Source organism: Bombina bombina, chromosome 3 (assembly GCF_027579735.1).
Source record: "Bombina bombina isolate aBomBom1 chromosome 3, aBomBom1.pri, whole genome shotgun sequence".
Classification (NCBI taxonomy): Eukaryota; Metazoa; Chordata; class Amphibia; order Anura; family Bombinatoridae; genus Bombina; species Bombina bombina.
In genome coordinates, this window is record NC_069501.1 from 154307761 (window position 1) to 154327822 (window position 20062).

Below are 20062 nucleotides of genomic sequence, written 5' to 3' on the forward strand. Positions count from 1 at the left end.
CTCTACCCCACTATACCTCTCACAGCTCTTTGAGCTATAAATATTGTTTTTTCCAAAATGAAACCAGGGAATGCTTAAAGCATAAATATTCCCTCATGCTACCCAAAACTCTGTCCTTGCTGCACCTATGAAACTTATATGACCCCACTCCATCATTAACTCACCCTTACACCTATGAGTCTGCCTAACAGTCTTGCTGACTCAGCCAAAGCCTCCAGACCCAAAAGGCATTCAGGCAATATTGGGAGGTATGCCCAAATAGTACTTCCCAACTCTTGTGTGCAAGACACAACAAGTGTCTATCCTATAAATAATCATAAGCACCCACTTATAACTCTAATTAATTTTTATATTATGTGCACTATATTTGTAGAAAAGGCAACTCTGTCTTGCTACACTATTAAAGTGTTGTTTTGTTACTCCATTCTACAGGTGCCCATATACAGATGAATAAATTAAGAACCTAAGGCTAGATTACGAGTTTTGCGTTAGAGGCTATGATAACAAGCAGTTTTCTCTCACCGCTCACTTACCTGCAGTGCTGGTATTACGAGTTTTTACAAACCCATCGTTAAAAGACAAGAAGTGAGCGTTGAGCAAAATTTTGCTCATTACCGCACTCCAATACCAGCGCTGCTTAAGTCAGCAGTGAGCTGGTCATACGTGCTCATGCACGATTTCCCCATAGGAATCAACGGGGAGAGCCGGCTGAGAAAAAGTCTAACACCTGCAAAAAAGCAGCGTAAAACTCAGTAACGCAGCCCCATTGATTCCTATGGGGAAACACATTTTATGTCTACACCTAACACCCTAACATGAACCCCGAGTCTAAACACCCCTAATCTTAAACTTATTAACCCCTAATCTTCCGCCCCTGACATCGCCGACACCTGCATTATACTTATGAACCCCTAATCTTCTGTCGCCGCCACCTACATTATATTTATTAACCCCTAATCTGCCGCCCCCAATGTCGTTGCCACCTACCTACACTTATTAACCCCTAATTTGCTGCCCCCAACGTCGCCACCACTATAATAAACAGATTAACCCCTAAACCCCCGCACTCCCGCCTTGCAAACATTTGTTAAATATTATTAACCCCTAATCTGCTGTCCCTAAAATCAACGCCACCTATCTACATTTATTAACCCCTAATCTGCCGCCCCCAACGTCGCCGCCACTATACTAAATGTATTAACCCCTAAACCTAAGTCTAACCCTAACACCCCCTAACTTAAATATAATTTAAATAAGTCTAAATAAAATTCCTATCATTAACTACATTATACCTATTTAAAACTAAATACTTACCTATAAAATAAACCCTAAGCTAGCTACAATATAACTAATAGTTACATTGTAGCTATCTTAGGGTTTTTTTTTTTTTTTATTTATCACCAACACAAGATACATTGTAAGAGAGACATCCGTAATACACCACGCAGGGTGTGTTAAGGGATTACAAAATTGATAAAGTATGAAAAAAAATAAATGTAACAATATACATCATCAGGTACATTAAAATGTAATGGTCACATTTACTGAGAACTGTAAGAATCTTCTACAGATTAGAGTGACATCTGGGTTATATGTATATGCACCTCAATGTTGGGGTTTTGTTATTTTATAAACCAACACAACTAAGCACCTATCAACAAAAATAAAATAAAACTAACATTATTAAAACTAATATTATTAAATCTTAGCAATAGGGGTGACTCTAGACTGACCATAGATTATATCCTCAGGAAAAAGAATGTAGTAGATTAATATTATTCTTAATGGTACTGGCCAATAGTTTGATCAAAGATGTATGCTATGTCCTGGGGGGGGGGGGGGGCAGATTGGTAGGAGGGTATTATTTCTATTATATGTAGAATCTGAAAGAGGGTACATTATCTATGATTAGAGCAGTCTCCGGATCCAGTGTTATAAGCTAATTTTCAGCTTTTATAACAGTCTATCCTGTCAAGGTATTTGAAATATTATTAAATAATATATAGAGGTATATTTGTCTTTATTTAATAGATCTGTGGATATGAACATGGTCTGTAGGACAAAGGATTAGATCTCCCCCACTCCAATTGCACAGGAGACATTCTTGGCTGAAAGGAGAACAAAGGATTATCTCTGGGAGATATCACACACTCAATATGTTAAATTATGCAATTGTATAATTTAGCAAGGAACTAAAATATAACATAGTTTCAGGATACAGGCAAATATATGGAGACGAAATGTCTGAATTACCCTTTTGGAACTGATCAAAATCATGGAGAGGCAGCTTTTATGCACATGGTGTTAATTTTCAAATACACATCTGCACTACTAGCAAACAGGAAATATGCTGCATTAAGACTTTTACAACTACTCGTGGATTGACCCCATGTGGTGAGTATGAGACAAAAAGTCTGGCAACTGAAGTTACTGAAAAGTTAGAATGTTAGGATAATACAGTGAAGGCCCATGACTTACATTATGATTTCAAAACAACTGTATATATTTTAATGGATATGAGATGTATATATATATATATATATATATATATATATATATATATATATATATATATATATATATATATATGTGTATATATATATGTGTATATTTTGAAAGCATGAATATCTTAGCCTCTGTTTGATTAAGAACATGAATAGATGTTTATGGACCTGAAGAGAAGTGATTATTAACATTTATTTTTATTTCAGATCTACATAGACAGGATTCACTTGGAATACAGTACAATACTGAATTAAAAATAAGCTATTATTCACATATAAATGCCAGGATACCGATAACACTGTAATGCATTTTAAACTAATAATTAGCAGTATTAAATTACCTAAATAAAATAAAATGTTAATAATATAACATATTTGGTATCAGAATAATCAGAAAAAAATAACCTAATATTAACCATCTGTAATTGGGGTTATATATGATTAATGCAGAGAGTGTGATCTGATTAAATAACCATTTTATGAAAGAAATTTTTTTTTAACTTGCTTAAAAATGTTAGAGATGGTCTTGTTGTATTTGTTTGTTTGTACGTCTGCTGCCACCTGGTGTTATGTTGCGAGAACTACAGCCAGAAGGTTCTCTCTGGTTGTTAAAAATGAAATTTCCAAGGGCCAATCCGATTTAGACTTCCCAGATAACCAATGGGAAGGTCAGCTCCCGCAGGGCCACCCACAATTTACCAGTGATGGGAAAACCAAATAAAAAGTGAATGCAATGGAGAGAAAGGGACAGATTTTCTGCTGAAGCTAAAACTTGTAACTGGTTCCCGCTGGTGTGAGATACCACTTTACTTGAGCAAAGCGAATCTACCCTTCTCATTGATTGCGATATACACTTATTGGTGATCTGAGGTAAAATAATTCCTACCAAGGAACATCGGATATCGACTGCTTTTTACTTTGGTAACGTATTCAAGGTTTTGTAAGATAAGTTATATGCATAGTTAATTTGTATTTAATAGATTTAAAGAAGCAGTGTGTTTTTCTCAAGTTAGCATTTCACAGCCTATATACATATATTGTTTAAATCTGCGTCTGAGTGACCAAGTAACTCATCTATGCAAATTCTGATATTGTCAGTTAATTTTGTATTAGGATAAATTGCAGTTAAATAGCAGAATATATATATTATCCTATTGTTTTATAAACACTGTTTAGAATTGTATTGCTTAGATGTTAAAGGTTTTTAGTCCCATTGTGTTAAATAAATAAAAGGCTGAATTGTGAAGGTATATTTTTCTGGGTTCTGTAAGAAGGATAGCATATCTTAAGAGTTGGTTTTAACGCATATAAACTTTTATTTAGTTTCCTTTTATTGCAAATATAGTTCAATATGTTCATGGATATTAACTAAATAAAAGAATTCAGGTATTTATATTAATTGTATGGTCTAGTAGGTGCATGGTTGATAAGGGTTTCTATTTCTTTGTATTGTGTTTATAACCCTGCCATAAACTTATATATATTATTTGGATAGCACTGCTAAGATTTTCATAAATATACTGACAATCCGTTAGGCTTTGGGCATACTGTAACTAGATTAGAATCTTCCACTACTGGGTGAAGATGTTAAAAGGTGGGATAGTAACAACATGAAATTAAAGTATATAAGTCAGAAGATGCCTCCAACTGCATGCCAGTATATTTACTTTGGTTTGAAGTGTCAATGTATTACTCATTGAAGTGCGTCAGGTTTTATCCCCCTAGATTTTTATTTTTATTTATTTTTTTCTCTTCAACCCCCCCCTTCCTTTTCTTTCTTTTTCTTTTCTTATTTGTTATGGATTCTTTCTTACTGAGAAAAGTACAGGCTTCAACATACAATTGCTGAAATATTACAATTATGGGATACAAGGACAAGCAATACCTAGTACAAAGAATGTGAGTATATGAGGCAACAGATTCAGAGAGATAATAGTGTGGGTATATTGTCTTGTGGGAGATCCATGCACAGATAGTAGGAAATTTTCTAAGATAGGCAATAATTTGTATTATAAAATAGCCTGCCATAATGTGACCCACAGCACAAACAAATGTCATGGTTACTACAGCTTTATCTTATTTCGTCACCCAAACTCTCTCATTTACTTTTTTTTAAAAATGAGACAAAACATAAACTAACCTAAACAATAAAAAACAAAACAAAACAAAAAAAACACAAAACAAAACAAAAATAAACAATGAAACACACATACAACAAAACAAAGACCAGGAGCTCCATAAGTAGTAAATTGCTAATATATGAGAATACATAAGTAGGGTGTCTTGAAGTTTAAGCATTAGCCCATGACATATACTCATGTGAGAATGGAGCGAGATCATAAAATACATAAAGAACCTAAGTGAGCAGGAGAAATTTTTTTTAGCATAAATTAAAAACACATTAAATGAGAGTGGAGGGCCCTCTAGTGGGTCTGTAACAACATTAAGGGATTACCAACTTGAAGTCTGGAGAAGTGCTAGGGTGTTTTTGTTACAATGTTGCAGGCGAGGAGGCGGTGTTTTGTGCTTACCTTTATAGGGTCCTGCAGCAGTGTGTCCGGCCTCTTTCTGTTCCAGACTTCGAGGAGAAAGTTTTCTGTTGTTCTGCAGTTGGATGATTGAGAGATCTAGAAGAAAGTCGTTGCCTCCCAAGCGATTTAGGGAGGTGGTGGAGGTTGCAGCCAGGAAGAAGGGACCTGCAACGCAGAGAGATGAGGACATGTCAGATGAGGCGGTACCCCCCACACCCCAAAAAACACCCCCACAGAGTTTTAATAAAGGGAAAGGCCCTAAAAAAGGGGGAGAAGGGGGGTCAGGCACTGTGAGGCAGAAGCAGGTTGGAGCACGGGAAAGGGCAGCACAGGGCCCTGGTAGTCAGGGTTGTTATCCGGTCACCAGCACACCTAGGGTGATCCCTTCCCCCAAGGCTAGGCAGGGGGCTGGAGCTGATAAGGGAGTGGGCATTGCAGGGGGTCCACCGGCAGTACTAGCGGGACCTAATAGGGAGCTGGGGCAGGCACCGGGAGTTAGCGGCATGTGTGATAGGCCGCGTGTTGGAGATGGGCCTGACTGTGGGCCGGGGCCTGGGGATGCAGTAGGGCCTGAGCAATTGGGCCTGGCACAATATTTGTTACCCTCCCTCCCACCGGCCACCATGGCGGCGGTCCTGGCTCTTGCCCGGTCACTGGCGGTAGATGCCCCATCTGGCCGGGAGCGGGCTGGGTCGGCCGCGGTGGTTGCTGGGGAGTCCGGGTCGGAGGCCGCGCGCGAAGTCAGAGGTGCAGAGTGCGCAGCAGGCCCTCCCTCTTCAGATGGCGGTTCCCGCGAGACTTCAGGGGATGAATACAGGGGAACAGATGGATGGTAGGGTGGGGGCTTCAGTTGGGGCCCCTCCTGCAAACCAGATTGCTCCCCAGGTTGTTTTATCTTCACAGGTGACGGCAGCTACAGGGACCAGGCCGGCGGATGGATCCTCCAATGCGTTGGTGGTTGCTGGGACCAGCAGGGAACAGCAGAGAATGGATGACACAGCTCCACAGGGGACTGCCGATGCAGAGAGACCAGGGGGTGGTGAGTCGCATTTCTTGAACATTACACACGCTGACACAGACACATCATCTAGCTGTACAGGGTCGGATAGCGGTGAGGACCTAGGGCTAGTTGGGAAAGGGCAGCGTAGGATGTTTCGCTGGATTAAAAAGATGGCGTCAGGGCAGGAGAAAAGGAGGTCCGGGGTTTCAGTACAGGCTGAGGTGCAGGCAGGGGTGATGGCACCTGGGCCTAATATGCCCTTGGATACGCCAGTTCCGTGCAAGGTGGCGGCGCAAGGGGATACTTACCCGTGTCTAGTTCACTCCTTGTATGGTCACCTGAAGGCTACGGTGATTAAGAAAATACAGGAGGGGCGCTATGTCAATGTTTTTGAGCTCTCTCTGGATGCGTTCAGGGCCAAAGAAAGGGCCGCGGACGGTTCAGGACCAAAGAGGGTGCGCAGGCCGGAGACCTATGAAGAATGGTTGAAATGCTTCAGGGTCCTGGCAGCATGCTATGTAGACAGGTGGCTCCTGCAAGGCCACAACCTGTTTAAATACCAAGACCCCATTGAGGACATACATGTCAGGTTCAAGGAGGGCGCGTGGCGTGAGTACGACACGGCTTTCCGGCGCAAGATGGTGGGCAACCCCCTGTTACATTTTGGAACGCAGGATATGCACCTGTGGTCCAAATTGGGCCTCGAAGGGCCTTCGACCCTCTCCTCACCTACGTGGCAAGAGACAGGTAGGACTGGCCAGAAACAGGGCAGACGAGGCAGGGAGTGCTGGAAATTCCAGGACAAACTGTGTGATAGGGGGAGCAATTGCTCCTTTCGTCACATCTGCAGATACTGCGGCGGGCCTCACCCAAGAACAGAGTGTGGGAAGAGGAAGGAGCAGGGTCAGGCAAGACCACTCCCTAAACAGGGAACTGGAGGCAAGGGCCCCAACACCGCTTAAGCTGCAGGCCATGCTGCCATGGCTGGCAGATTACCCGAACCAGGAGGCGGCGGAGCTGCTCAGGATTGGGCTCGGTGAGGGGTTTAGAATACCGGTTAGGGGTTCCGTGGCCGGGTCTGGGGTACATAGGAACCTGAAAACTGCCTACGAGTTCCCTCAGGTGGTTAGAGACAAATTGGAGAAAGAGGTGACGTTAGGACGAGTGTCTGGTCCTTTCGCATCTATTCCTATTGCGGGCCTGGTGGTCTCCCCTTTGGGGGTCATCCCTAAAAAGGAGGCTGGGAAGTTCAGGTTGATTCATCACCTGTCATTCCCGAAGGGGGCATCGGTGAACGATGCAATTGACCCCGAACTTAGCACAGTGCACTATCAGACGAGGCTCTTGCTTTGGTTCGGGCGCTGGGCCACGGCGCGTTAATGGCCAAGCTGGACATCGAGTCAGCATTCAGGCTATTGCCACTTCACCCTTCAGCGTTTATGCTCATGGGGATGAAGTTCGAGGGAGCGTACTATGTGGACAGGTGTTTGCCCATGGGGTGTTCACTGTCCTGCGCGCTGTTTGAGTGTTTCAGCTCATTTCTCCACTGGGTGGTCCAGGAGGCGTCGAGGGGCAGGGCAGTGGCCCACTACCTGGATGACTTCCTGCTGGTGGGGACAGCACGTAGCACTGAATGTGCTCGGCTCATGGAGGTTATGAGGGACATAACGGAATGTTTCGGAGTCCCATTGGCCGCAGACAAGACTGAGGGCCCGTGTACGCGGCTCACATTCTTGGGTATAGAGATTGATACTGTCAGGGCTCTATGCAGGTTGCCGGACGACAAAGTGGAGCGGATGCGGCAGACCGTGCGGCTGGTACAGGGGCGAGAGAGAGTCACCAGGAGGGAAGTACAATCCCTACTAGGACTTTTGAATTTCGCCAGAAGGGCAATTCCAATGGGCAGGGTCTTTAATCGGCGCCTAGAAGGGCAGCTAAAAGGGCCTGCTGGAGGTGGAAAATGGGTCAGAATTTCACCCGAGGTGAGGGAGGATCTGGAGGTGTGGGACACGTTCCTGTCACACTTCAACGGGGTTTGTCTGTGGAGACACCCGACGGTTTCCAATCAGGTTTTGCACCTGTTCACAGATGCAGCCGGCGCGTTCGGGTATGGGGCATACCTGGATGGTGAATGGAGTGCGGGGCCTTGGACCCGGGAGTGGGTGGACGCTGGCTGGGTCAGGAATCTGACCTTGTTGGAGCTTTTCCCCATTGTAGCCGCGGTTGAGATATGGGGGGGGAGGCTGGCCAATAGATCGGTGGTGTTCTGGTCGGACAATTTGAGTGTGGTGTACGCCATTAATAAATTGTCCGCTTCCTCCCCAGGAGTAGTGTGCTACTTGCGGCACCTGGTGTTGCGCTGCTTGGAGCGCAACATCATGTTCATGGCCAAACACGTCCCGGGGGTGCATAACGTTATTCCGGATGCACTCTCTCGATTCAACTGGGGGCAGTTTAGGAAGGTAGCGCCCAGGGCCTCAAAGGAGGGTTTAACATGCCCGTCTTTTCTTTGGCAGCTGTTCCAGCCTGGGAGGGGATCCTCCCATTAATCAGAGCATCATTGGCACCTAAGACTTGGGCAACATATGAGAGCCACTGGAGCAAATGGGTGGTCTTCTGTCAACAGATGGGAGTACGGGTGGAAGACGCATCCAGGGTTCAGGTACTGGAATGGTTGGCGCAGATGAGGGCTGGAGGGGTCAGTAAGCTGGGGGCAGCAGGCAGATTGGCAGCGATAGCATTCTTTAATAAGGCTTTGGGCTATGTTGACCACTCCAGATCATTCTTGGTTAGGCAGGTGCTGAAAGGTTGGGGCAGGGTCTCTCCCCGTCCGAAGGATCGGAGGGAACCCATAACTTCGGGGCGGTTAAAGGAACTGGCGATACAATTACGATCAGTTTGTACGTCAGATTATGAGAGGCTCCTGTTTAACGCGGCATTTGCTCTGGCATTTGCGGGTGCCCTACGGGTTGGGGAGCTCATGTCCTCCTCCAAAGTTAAGGGAACGGGGGGCATCCTTGAGGAGCACGTGCGTTGCTCGAGCGAGGGTCTGCTCCTATTTGTGCCTCGATCCAAAACGGATCAGGAGGGAAAGGGAGCGTGGCTCCCACTTGCGAGACATGCACTTGCAGAGTGCTGCCCGGTGCGGTGCGTTGAGGAGTTTCGGAGAGTAAGACCTTCAAATAGTAGGCAGTTTTTAGTACACGAAGACGGCAGTTCATTGTCACTGTTTCAGTTTCGCAGAGTACTCGCTAAAACGGCGGAGTTGGCGGGGCTGGATCCGAAAAGGATAGCCCCGCACTCCTTCAGGATTGGGGCGGCTACCAGCGCTACATCGGCACCAGAAATTAAAAGGTTGGGTAGATGGAAGTCTGCTCAATATAAAAGATATATTAGACCCACTTAGTAAGGGGGGCTGGGGCACACATCCGCTTGGGTTGGGTGCCAGGGCATTACTAGGTGGGGGGATGTAGGGGGGAGTTGTTAACAAGGGGCATGACGGGTAATGTGGTTTGATCTGTTTTGCCAGGTGTAAGAGGAGGAAATTCCCCTCCGGTTCGTGTATGGATTGTCGGGCATTCCTACATCCATTGGGCGTCCATCAGGGCGCTGCGGTCAGTGGAAGGGCAGCAACTTGGATTCGCAACGTCCAGGGCGAACTTCCGATGGTTAGGGCGCAGAGGCCTTACGTGGGCAGATCTGCCGGCCTTATTGCAGGAGGCGCATAAGAGGTGGGGGCAGCCTCATGTGATAGTGCTGCACCTCGGGGGAAATGACTTGGGGTCTCTCCCCGCATTGGATTTGATTAAACGCATGATGGCAGACTTGAAGTGGGTGCACACTTGGCTTAAAAATGTTAAGTTGGGATGGTCCAATGTGGTCGCACGACTACATTGGAGGTATATTGTGACCCAGAAAGCCGTGTACAATGTACGAAAGAAGGTTAACCGGGAGATGGGAAGGACGGTCACGGCATTAGGGGGCTTTGTGGTCAGACACAAGCTCATAACGGCCGACAGGAAGGACTTGTTTCGCCCTGATGGTGTCCACCTGACAGATGTGGGTTTGGATATCTTCTTAAAAGACATCAGGAGTGCTCTACTTTTAGTCATATAAAAAAAAAAAAAAAAGTTGTTGATTGGTTATAGGGTATGTATATAGTTGCCTGTTGGCTTAGTGGTTTGGCGGCAAGAGTACGCCTGGCTCTTGTGGCGGGTGGTCAAGGCCCTGGGGAGCGGGCACAGAAGGAGAAGAGTGACGGTCAAGAAAGGGGAGGGGTTATGCCCGCCTAGGCGCCGGCCTGGGGGGTCCCCTCCCTTGCGAGTACAGGCTGAAAATCTCTTATTTCCACAGCTCTCTTTTTGTGCCAATGGGCGTGAACAGCTGGGTGTCACGCTGCAAACACCGAAAGGGGCCTTGACCAGCTGCTGATAGGGGTTAGGTTAGGGTGAGATGCCGCCAACTGATTGTTTAACGAACTTGTTGCCAAGTTTGGAAGTTAATTTATTCAAGTGCCTGCAATGGTATTAAATATCATCGCAGGCACAAGTTAACCGTTTATGTTAAATAAACGTGACCGTGACTGGTCTTTGTTCTTTCTCCCAACTACGTGTCTGGTGTGTTTATTTCTATAGCTATAAGGTATAAGACAAGTCGTAAGATGGAATAGGGGGTTAAGACCTTATGAGAGTGGAGGGCCCTCTAGTGGGTCTGTAACAACATTAAGGGATTACCAATTTGAAGTCTGGAGAAGTGCTAGGGTGTTTTTGTTACAATGTTGCAGGCGAGGAGGCGGTGTTTTGTGCTTACCTTTATAGGGTCCTGCAGCAGTGTGTCTGGCCTCTTTCTGTTCCAGACTTCGAGGAGAAAGTTTTCCCCGCCCACCCGGCCCCTGGAAGGAAGGAGAATGGCGGCTACGATGCGGCAGCATTAGGGTGAGTGAACCCGGCCGGGGCAGGTTTAATTGAGCTAGCCTTTTGTGAGCCCGAGTTGTTAAGATAGCCACCCACCCACATCAAGAGGGTTGTACGATTCACTTGATGGGGGTGCCTTACTGGGTTGGGTGGAGATGCCCTAGCTGGCGGGTGGTCAAGGCCCTGGGGAGCGGGCACAGAAGGAGAAGAGTGACGGTCAAGAAAGGGGAGGGGTTATGCCCGCCTAGGCGCCGGCCTGGGGGGTCCCCTCCCTTGCGAGTACAGGCTGAAAATCTCTTATTTCCACAGCTCTCTTTTTGTGCCAATGGGCGTGAACAGCCGGGTGTCACGCTGCAAACACCGAAAGGGGCCTTGACCAGCTGCTGATAGGGGTTAGGTTAGGGTGAGATGCCGCCAACTGATTGTTTAACAAACTTGTTGCCAAGTTTGGAAGTTAATTTATTCAAGTGCCTGCAATGGTATTAAATATCATCGCAGGCACAAGTTAACCGTTTATGTTAAATAAACGTGACCGTGACTGGTCTTTGTTCTTTCTCCCAACTACGTGTCTGGTGTGTTTATTTCTATAGCTATAAGGTATAAGACAAGTCGTAAGATGGAATAGGGGGTTAAGACCTTAACATAACAAACAGAAGTAACTGAACTGCAAAAAACAACAGGAATCCACTCAGTGAATCGTGGCTTTAACTGATACCCCAGCTCATGATGATATGCTTGCGTGTAGCATTCCCATTGATTGTCTCTCCTATCTAGGGGAATTTATTACATTAGTATGAGTATCAGTCCAGTTTTCTCATAGTATGGCATCTAAGAGTACAAAACATCGGAGTTCAGGAGCTACAGGTCAAATTTCAAGGGGCATCCGGTTGTCAAAGGGAGGTCATACCATGGTGGTGGGAGAGTAGGTCCGGATAGAAGAGTCAACCAATTCCAGCTCGGGTTAAGAGCAAGCAACAATGATAATACCTCAGAAGAATATGACATGTCCCAGAAGGATGATAACAAGAAGGTCTCCGCACAGCAATGTCCTGTTTCTTCCGAGGGTCTGTGGCTGATTCTATAGGGAGGCTTACAGGCAGGCTTTTAACTTTAGCATAGTGCAATGCCACTCCAGCTGCAGTTGCCATCATAGTGGTAACGGAGACTTTTCTATAATCATGTTTCTTTACTGAAGTAGCGGGTGGGTCTGTGGCGAATTCTATAGGAGGACTTGCAGGCAGGTTTTTAACCACAGCATAGCTCAACGTCCATCCAGCCATAGTTGCCATCTTGATGATATCAGAGGTTACTGCCTGTTCAGCCGTCCCCAAAATATGATAGTAAGAGGTGTCCGGTTCAAGGAGATCCGCAACCTGTTTAGTCAAACCTGTCAAAGAATCATTATCTTCTTCCAAGCAGGGTACATGTTCCGTTTTTTCTCTGCGTCCCTGGGGAGATCTTTCCTGTGCAGTGTCGCTGTTGCTGTTGGAAAATACAGCTTCTAATCGGCGCAATCTTGTCGAAGTATTTTTAGATCCTGGGGCCTGGAACTCACTTAACAAATGTTGTGTGGCTTCTTCCAGCTTAATGAATGCTGGAAGTAACAGGTTTTTTAAAGAAAACACTAATTCCAGTTATTGGTGGTCTTCTGAGGGTGAGCTAACCATTTTGTATTCTGGGCTGCTTCTACACAGGATAGCACGCTGTACACTGCTCCGGTTTCTAAACTTTCCTGACTTCACACAATTCTCTGACTTCTCGGGGGCCAGGTGATATTAATCCTGATCCCATAAAGGTTCCCAAACAGCCAAACTGCTAAGGGAGATTAGGATGGCTTGAGGTATGCCCACTTTCAAATGAAAAGTTTAAGACGATATGCAGAGCTTCATAGTCTTGTGGCCATCTTGGGTCGCCGCCCACCGGAAGACCAGCTTAGGGTTTATTTTTATTTTACAGGCAAATTTGTATTTGTTTAAACTAGGTAGAATAGTTATTAAATAGTTATTTACTATTTAATAACTACCTAGCTAAAATAAATACAAAAGTACCTGTAAAATAAAACCTAACCTATGTTACAATAACACCTAACACTACACTACAATTAAATAAATTAACTAAATTAAATACAATTACCTAAATTAAATTAGCTAAAGTACAAACCCCCCCCCCACTAAATTACAGAAAATAATTAACAAATTACAAGATATTTTAACTAAGTACACCTAATCTAATAGACCTATCAAAATAAAAAAAGCCCTCCCAAAATAAAAAAAAGATCCGACATCCATCCTCAAGGAAGCAGCAGAAGTCTTCATCCAACCGGGCCGAAGTCCTCAACGAAGCCGGGAGGAGTCTTCATCCAAGCTGAGCGAAGTGGTCCTCGAGACGGGCAGAAGTCTTCATCCAGACGGCATCTTCTATCTTCTACCATCCGACACAGAGCGGCTCCATCTTCAAGACATCCGATGCGGAGCATCCTCTTCATCCGAAGACTTCCCGACGAATGAGGGTTCCTTTAAGTGACGTCTTTCAAGATGGCGTCCCTTAGATTTGAGCAGCCAATAGAATGGAACAGCCAATAGAATGCGAGCTCGATCCTATTGGCTGATTGCATCAGCCAATAGGATTGAACTTCAATCCTATTGGCTGATTGCATCAGCAAATAGGAATTTTTCTACCTTAATTCAGATTGGCTGATAGAATTCTATCAGCCAATCGGAATCTAAGGGACGCCATCTTGGATGACGTCACTTAAAGGAACCTTCATTCGTCGGGTAGTTGTCGGATGAAGAGGATGCTCCGCGTCGGACGTCTTGAAGATGGAGCCGCTCCGCGCCGGATTGATGAACATAGAAGATGCCGCCTGGAGGACCACTTCGACCGGCTTGGATGAAGACTTCTCCCAGCTTCATTGAGGACTTCGGCCCGGTTGGATGAAGATTTCTGCTGCTTCCTTGAGGATGGATGTCGACTCTTCAGAACTGTAAGTCGATCTTCAGGGGGTTAGTGTTAGGTTTTTTTAAGGGTGTATTGGGTGGGTTTTATTGTTATGTTAGGGTTTGGGCCTGCAAAAGAGCTAACTGCCCTTTTAAGGGCAATGCCCATCCAAATGCCCAGGGCAATGGGGAGCTTAGGTTTTTTTTAGATAGTATTTTATTTGGGGGTTTTTTTGTGTGGGTGGTGGGTTTTACTGTTGGGGGGGTTGTTTGTATTTTTTTTACAAGTAAAAGAGTTGATTACTTTGGGGCAAAGCCCCTCGAAAGGCCCTTTTAAAGGCTATTGGTAGTTTAGTTTAGGCTAGGGTTTTTTTTTATTTTGGGGGGCTTTTTTATTTTGATAGGGCTATTAGATTAGGTGTAATTAGTTTAAATATCTTGTAATTTGTTTATTATTTTCTGTAATTTAGTGGGGGTGTTTTTGTACTTTAGCTACTTTAATTTAATTTAGGTAATTGTATTTAATTTAGTTAATTTAATTGTAGTGTAGTGTTAGGTGTTATTGTAACTTAGGTTAGGTTTTATTTTACTTTTGTATTTATTTTAGCTAGGTAGTTATTAAATAGTTAATAACTATTTAATAACTATTCTACCTAGTTAAAATAAATACAAACTTGCCTGTAAAATAAAAATAAACCCTAAACTAGCTACAATGTAATTATTAGTTATATTGTAGCTAGCTTAGGGTTTATTTTATAGGTAAGTACAGGGAGTGCAGAATTATTAGGCAAGTTGTATTTTTGAGGATTAATTTTATTATTGAACAACAACCATGTTCTCAATGAACCCAAAAAACTCATTAATATCAAAGCTGAATATTTTTGGAAGTAGTTTTTAGTTTGTTTTTAGTTTTAGCTATTTTAGGGGGATATCTGTGTGTGCCGGTGACTATTACTGTGCATAATTATTAGGCAACTTAACAAAAAACAAATATATACCCATTTCAATTATTTATTTTTACCAGTGAAACCAATATAACATCTCAACATTCACAAATATACATTTCTGACATTCAAAAACAAATCAGTGACCAATATAGCCACCTTTCTTTGCAAGGACACTCAAAAGCCTGCCATCCATGGATTCTGTCAGTGTTTTGATCTGTTCACCATCAACATTGCGTGCAGCAGCAACCACAGCCTCCCAGACACTGTTCAGAGAGGTGTACTGTTTTCCCTCCTTGTAAATCTCACATTTGATGATGGACCACAGGTTCTCAATGGGGTTCAGATCAGGTGAACAAGGAGGCCATGTCATTAGATTTTCTTCTTTTATACCCTTTCTTGCCAGCCATGCTGTGGAGTACTTGGACGCGTGTGATGGAGCATTGTCCTGCATGAAAATCATGTTTTTCTTGAAGGATGCAGACTTCTTCCTGTACCACTGCTTGAAGAAGGTGTCTTCCAGAAACTGGCAGTAGGACTGGGAGTTGAGCTCCACCTCCACCTTGCTGGCGTCTGAGTCAGACTGGAGCTCTCTGCCCTTTACCAATCCAGCCACGGGCCCATCCATCTGGCCCATCAAGACTCACTCTCATTTCATCAGTCCATAAAACCTTACAAAAATCAGTCTTGAGATATTTCTTGGCCCAGTCTTGACGTTTCAGCTTGTGTGTCTTGTTCAGTGGTGGTCGTCTTTCAGCCTTTCTTACCTTGGCCATGTCTCTGAGTATTGCACACCTTGTGCTTTTGGGCACTCCAGTGATGTTGCAGCTCTGAAATATGGCCAAACTGGTGGCAAGTGGCATCTTGGCAGCTACACGCTTGACTTTTCTCAGTTCATGGGCAGTTATTTTGTGCCTTGGGTTTTCCACGTGCTTCTTGCGACCATGTTGACTATTTTGAATGAAACGCTTGATTGTTTAATGATCACGCTTCAGAAGCTTTGCAATTTTAAGAGTGCTGCATCCCTCTGCAAGATATCTCACTATTTTTGACTTTTCTGAGCCTGTCAAGTCCTTCTTTTGTCCCATTTTGCCAAAGGAAAGGAAGTTGCCTAATAATTATGCACACCTGATATAGGGTGTTGATGTCATTAGACCACACCCCTTCTCATTACAGAGATGCACATCACCTAATATGCTTAATTGGTAGTAGGCTTTCGAGCCTATACAGCTTGGAGTAAGACAACATGCATAAAGAGGATGATGTGGTCAAAATACTCATTTGCCTAATAATTCTGCACTCCCTGTATTTAGTTTTAAATAGGAATAATGTAGTTAATGATAGGAATTTTATTTAGACGTATTTAAATTATATTTAAGTTAGTGGGTGTTAGGGTTAAGGTTAGACTTAGGTTTAGGGGTTAATACATTTAGTATAGTGGCGGCGACTTTGGGGGCGGCAGATTAGTGGTTAATAAATGTAGGTAGGTGGCGGCGATGTTAGGGACAGCAGATTAGGGGTTAATAATATTTAACAAATGTTTGCAAGGCGGGAGTGCGGCGGTTTAGGGGTTAATATGTTTATTATAGTGGCGGCGACGTTGGGGGCAGCAGATTAGGGGTTAATAAGTGTAGGTAGGTGGCGGCGACATTGGGGGCAGCAGATTAGGGGTTAATAAATATAATGTAGGTGTCGGCGATGTTGGGAGCAGCAGATTAGGGGTTCATAAATATAATGTAGATGGCGGCGGTGTCCGGAACGGCAGATTAGGTGTTAAAAATGTTATTTTAGTGTTTGCAATGTGGAAGGGCCTCGGTTTAGGGGTTAATATGTAGTTTATGGGTGTTAGTGTACTTTTTAGCACTTTAGATATGAGTTTTATGTAACGGCGTTGTACGATAAAACTCTTAACTACTGACTTTAAAATGCGTTACGGATCTTGACAGGGTAGGGTGTACCGCTCACTTTTTGGCCTCCCAGGATAGACTCGTAATATCAGCGCTATGGAAGTCCCGTAGAAAAAAAACTTTACAAAGTTTACGTAAGTCGTTTTGCGGTAAGGCCAAAGAAGTGTGCGGTGCCCCTAAGTAATAGCAGCGGGCGTAAAAAAACAGCGTTAAGACCTCTTAACACTGCTTTTTTACCCTAACGCACAACTTGTAATCTAGCCGTAAGTATTTAAAAGAGTATTGGTAATAGTATACATTGATAAACATTCAACGCAAATTTGACATTTTCATTATCAAACTGATACTAAACCAAACTAAAAATATAAATAAAATATGTAATTTATTCATTTATACAAGAAAAACAATATCGAAAAACAATATCTGAACATTGAAATAGTTCCTATTGTGTGAACTTTGTTTATTCTATTATTGTGAAAAGCTAAGATATCTTGAAAATCATTTCCTAAACCAGTCTGATATGCTGTGACTTACTTTCAGGGAATCTAATTAATCATTTCCTTCTCTTAACCACATTAAATTCAATTAAGCACATCTAAAATGATAACCTCCTTGTCAATGATAGCCTTACATTCCTAAATTGCAGCTCAAAAAGTATTCAACTGTGATCAGGTGTGTATTACAATGACATTGGGATGACATTAAAAGAAATCTGAAAAATAATTCTTTGTTTCTATTCATATCTGCAAATGAGAGACAATCTATTCTAAGACTCTGGGCAATTATTTCAGATCCAAATGCTCTGACATATAGACTGATATTGTCTCACTGGGTAAATGAAGGAAAAACTCATTTCCAACTCATATCTGAAACCTCATTAGATAACCCACAAATCTGTCTCTGCAGTATAATAGATGATTTTAGGAACTGGGTCATTTACTTGTGTTTAGACTTTTCTGGGTTTATTCTGGTGCAGCTGAATGGTTATAAAGAGATGTCACTGACTTTCAGCTCTCAAGCTGAGACACAAATATGTCTGCTGTGTGATTTAGAAAGCTTCACTACACTGGATTAATCACAAAATATATTTGCATAATTACTTCCTTTTGCTGCCAGGAAAACCGTGCAGAGCAATGAATAGAAAAGTGGATTTTGGAACTTGAAAGTATACTAGGCAGACTAGGTATAGAATAAAGTAATCTATGTATTTGTTTATAAAATACATATATTTTATAATATAATATGTATATATATATATATATATATATATATATATATATATATATATATATATATATATATATATATATATATATATATATATATAATGTTATTTGCCAATTAAATCTTTTTAAAGGAACATGGTGGCATCAATCAAACCTCATAATTCAGAGGGAATGTACAATGTTACAAAATAACTTTCTTTTTACTTTTATAAACAAATCTACTAATTCTGTAGATATATAACTTAGCTACTTTTCATACTTATGTAGGCTGATGGATGAAACAGAAAACATCTACAGTTCTGCCTTTACTCACTGCAATTCTAAAACAGTGTTTGGATGTCTCCTATTCAAAAATAGATACACTCTCAAGTTATGTTAATACATTCTTCTTAATTTAACAGAGCTTCTAGCTATACAGCCTCATTTACCATAGTGTCTTAAAGTAGAGTGGCTGATACTATTGCTCTGTAAAGATCCCTCTACATGTTGATTTTAAAATGTTGCCATATACTTATGTCTTCTAGTTCTCAAGCCACATACATTCTCAAGAGACTACCTTGTTATGCCCATATGGATATGGGCTACATTTTATCTAAGAAGACTAAGAAAGATTTAAATCTGATAAGAGAAATAAATTACAATCATATTTATATAATCAAAGTTTAATTTTGACTTTATGACCAATGCCAGTTTTTTGTTAAAGCATACTGTTTTATGCCACATTTAAGGGTTTGATTAAAGATATAATGTACCATGATTATATTGTTCGATATCATGTACCGTGATTATATTGTTTACGCTACAAAATGGCCAGCAGCCATCTTCAATATTAAATCAGTTAGCTATCTATTTTTCACTTTCACATTAATTGCAAATCTTTTGCTTTCATGAAGGTTTTGAAAACCCATACATCTTTGAAAAGCCTTTAAAATGCCTGTTTGTTTACTTTTTCATACATTTATTCATTTTTTTCCTGTTAAATTGTATATGAAACTGTGTATGATAAGGACGGGATTGATACTTAAAACAAAGACGATTTCTGGCATCAAATTTGCACCCCTACTTTATCTTCCCAAGAATGTTCATTTCTCAATTAACCTATCATAGAACTTGAGATACTTGTAGCCATCAAGACTCTATCTTTAAACAAAGCAGCTGGTCCAGATCAAATACCTAATGGATTCTAGAGACTTATAGCCCCGGATATCGTTCATACTTTATTACATTTATTTAATCATTATTATTCTCTGGGGTATATACCATCTTATTACTTTAAAATAGCCCTTACTACCTTAATTCTGAAAAAACAGAAAGACCCTCTTAGTCTCAGTGCATATCATCCAATATCACTCTTAAACTTGATTACAAGATTTTAGCTAGTATTCTTGCCAAAAGACTCAAAATACTCTTACCCAATCTCATTCACCCGGACCAAACAGGTTTCATGGTCAATTGTAATTTATCCACAAATATTTGCAAGTCCCTGTTAGTTTTAGATTATTTTTGGGCCAAAAGTAAAGACAAAAAAATTATCCCACAGACAGACGCAGCTATTCTCACCTTAGATGCTGAAAAAGCATTCGATTGGGTTAATTGGGACCACCTCATCACTTCTTTAATCAAGTTTGGCTTACAAGGTAACATTCTTAACTATATTCAAAACATATAAAATAATCCCACTTCAGCTATTCTAGTTAATGGTCTTATATCTAGGGATGTTAAGCTCTATAGAGGAACAAGGCAGGGATGTCCGCTATCCCCTCTGTTATTCAACATAGCAATTGAACCCCTTGCTATCCTACTTAGACAGAAGTTGGAAAGTATTTATCTAGCTAATTCAAATCCAAAGATTTCCTTATACGCTGATGATCTCCTAATAAATAATCACACAAAAAAGAACATCCCTGAACTTTTGCTTATTATCAACTTGTTTAGCTCTTTTTCTAGTTACAAAATAAACATACAAAAATCTCAAATTCTTTGGATACTCAGAAATAATCACTCTTATAATGCTCCGTTATTTCAGGAAACAGAGAAATCTCTTTTATATTTGGGCAATGAACATTAGCAAATCCCTAAGAGACTGGTATATGCTAAATAT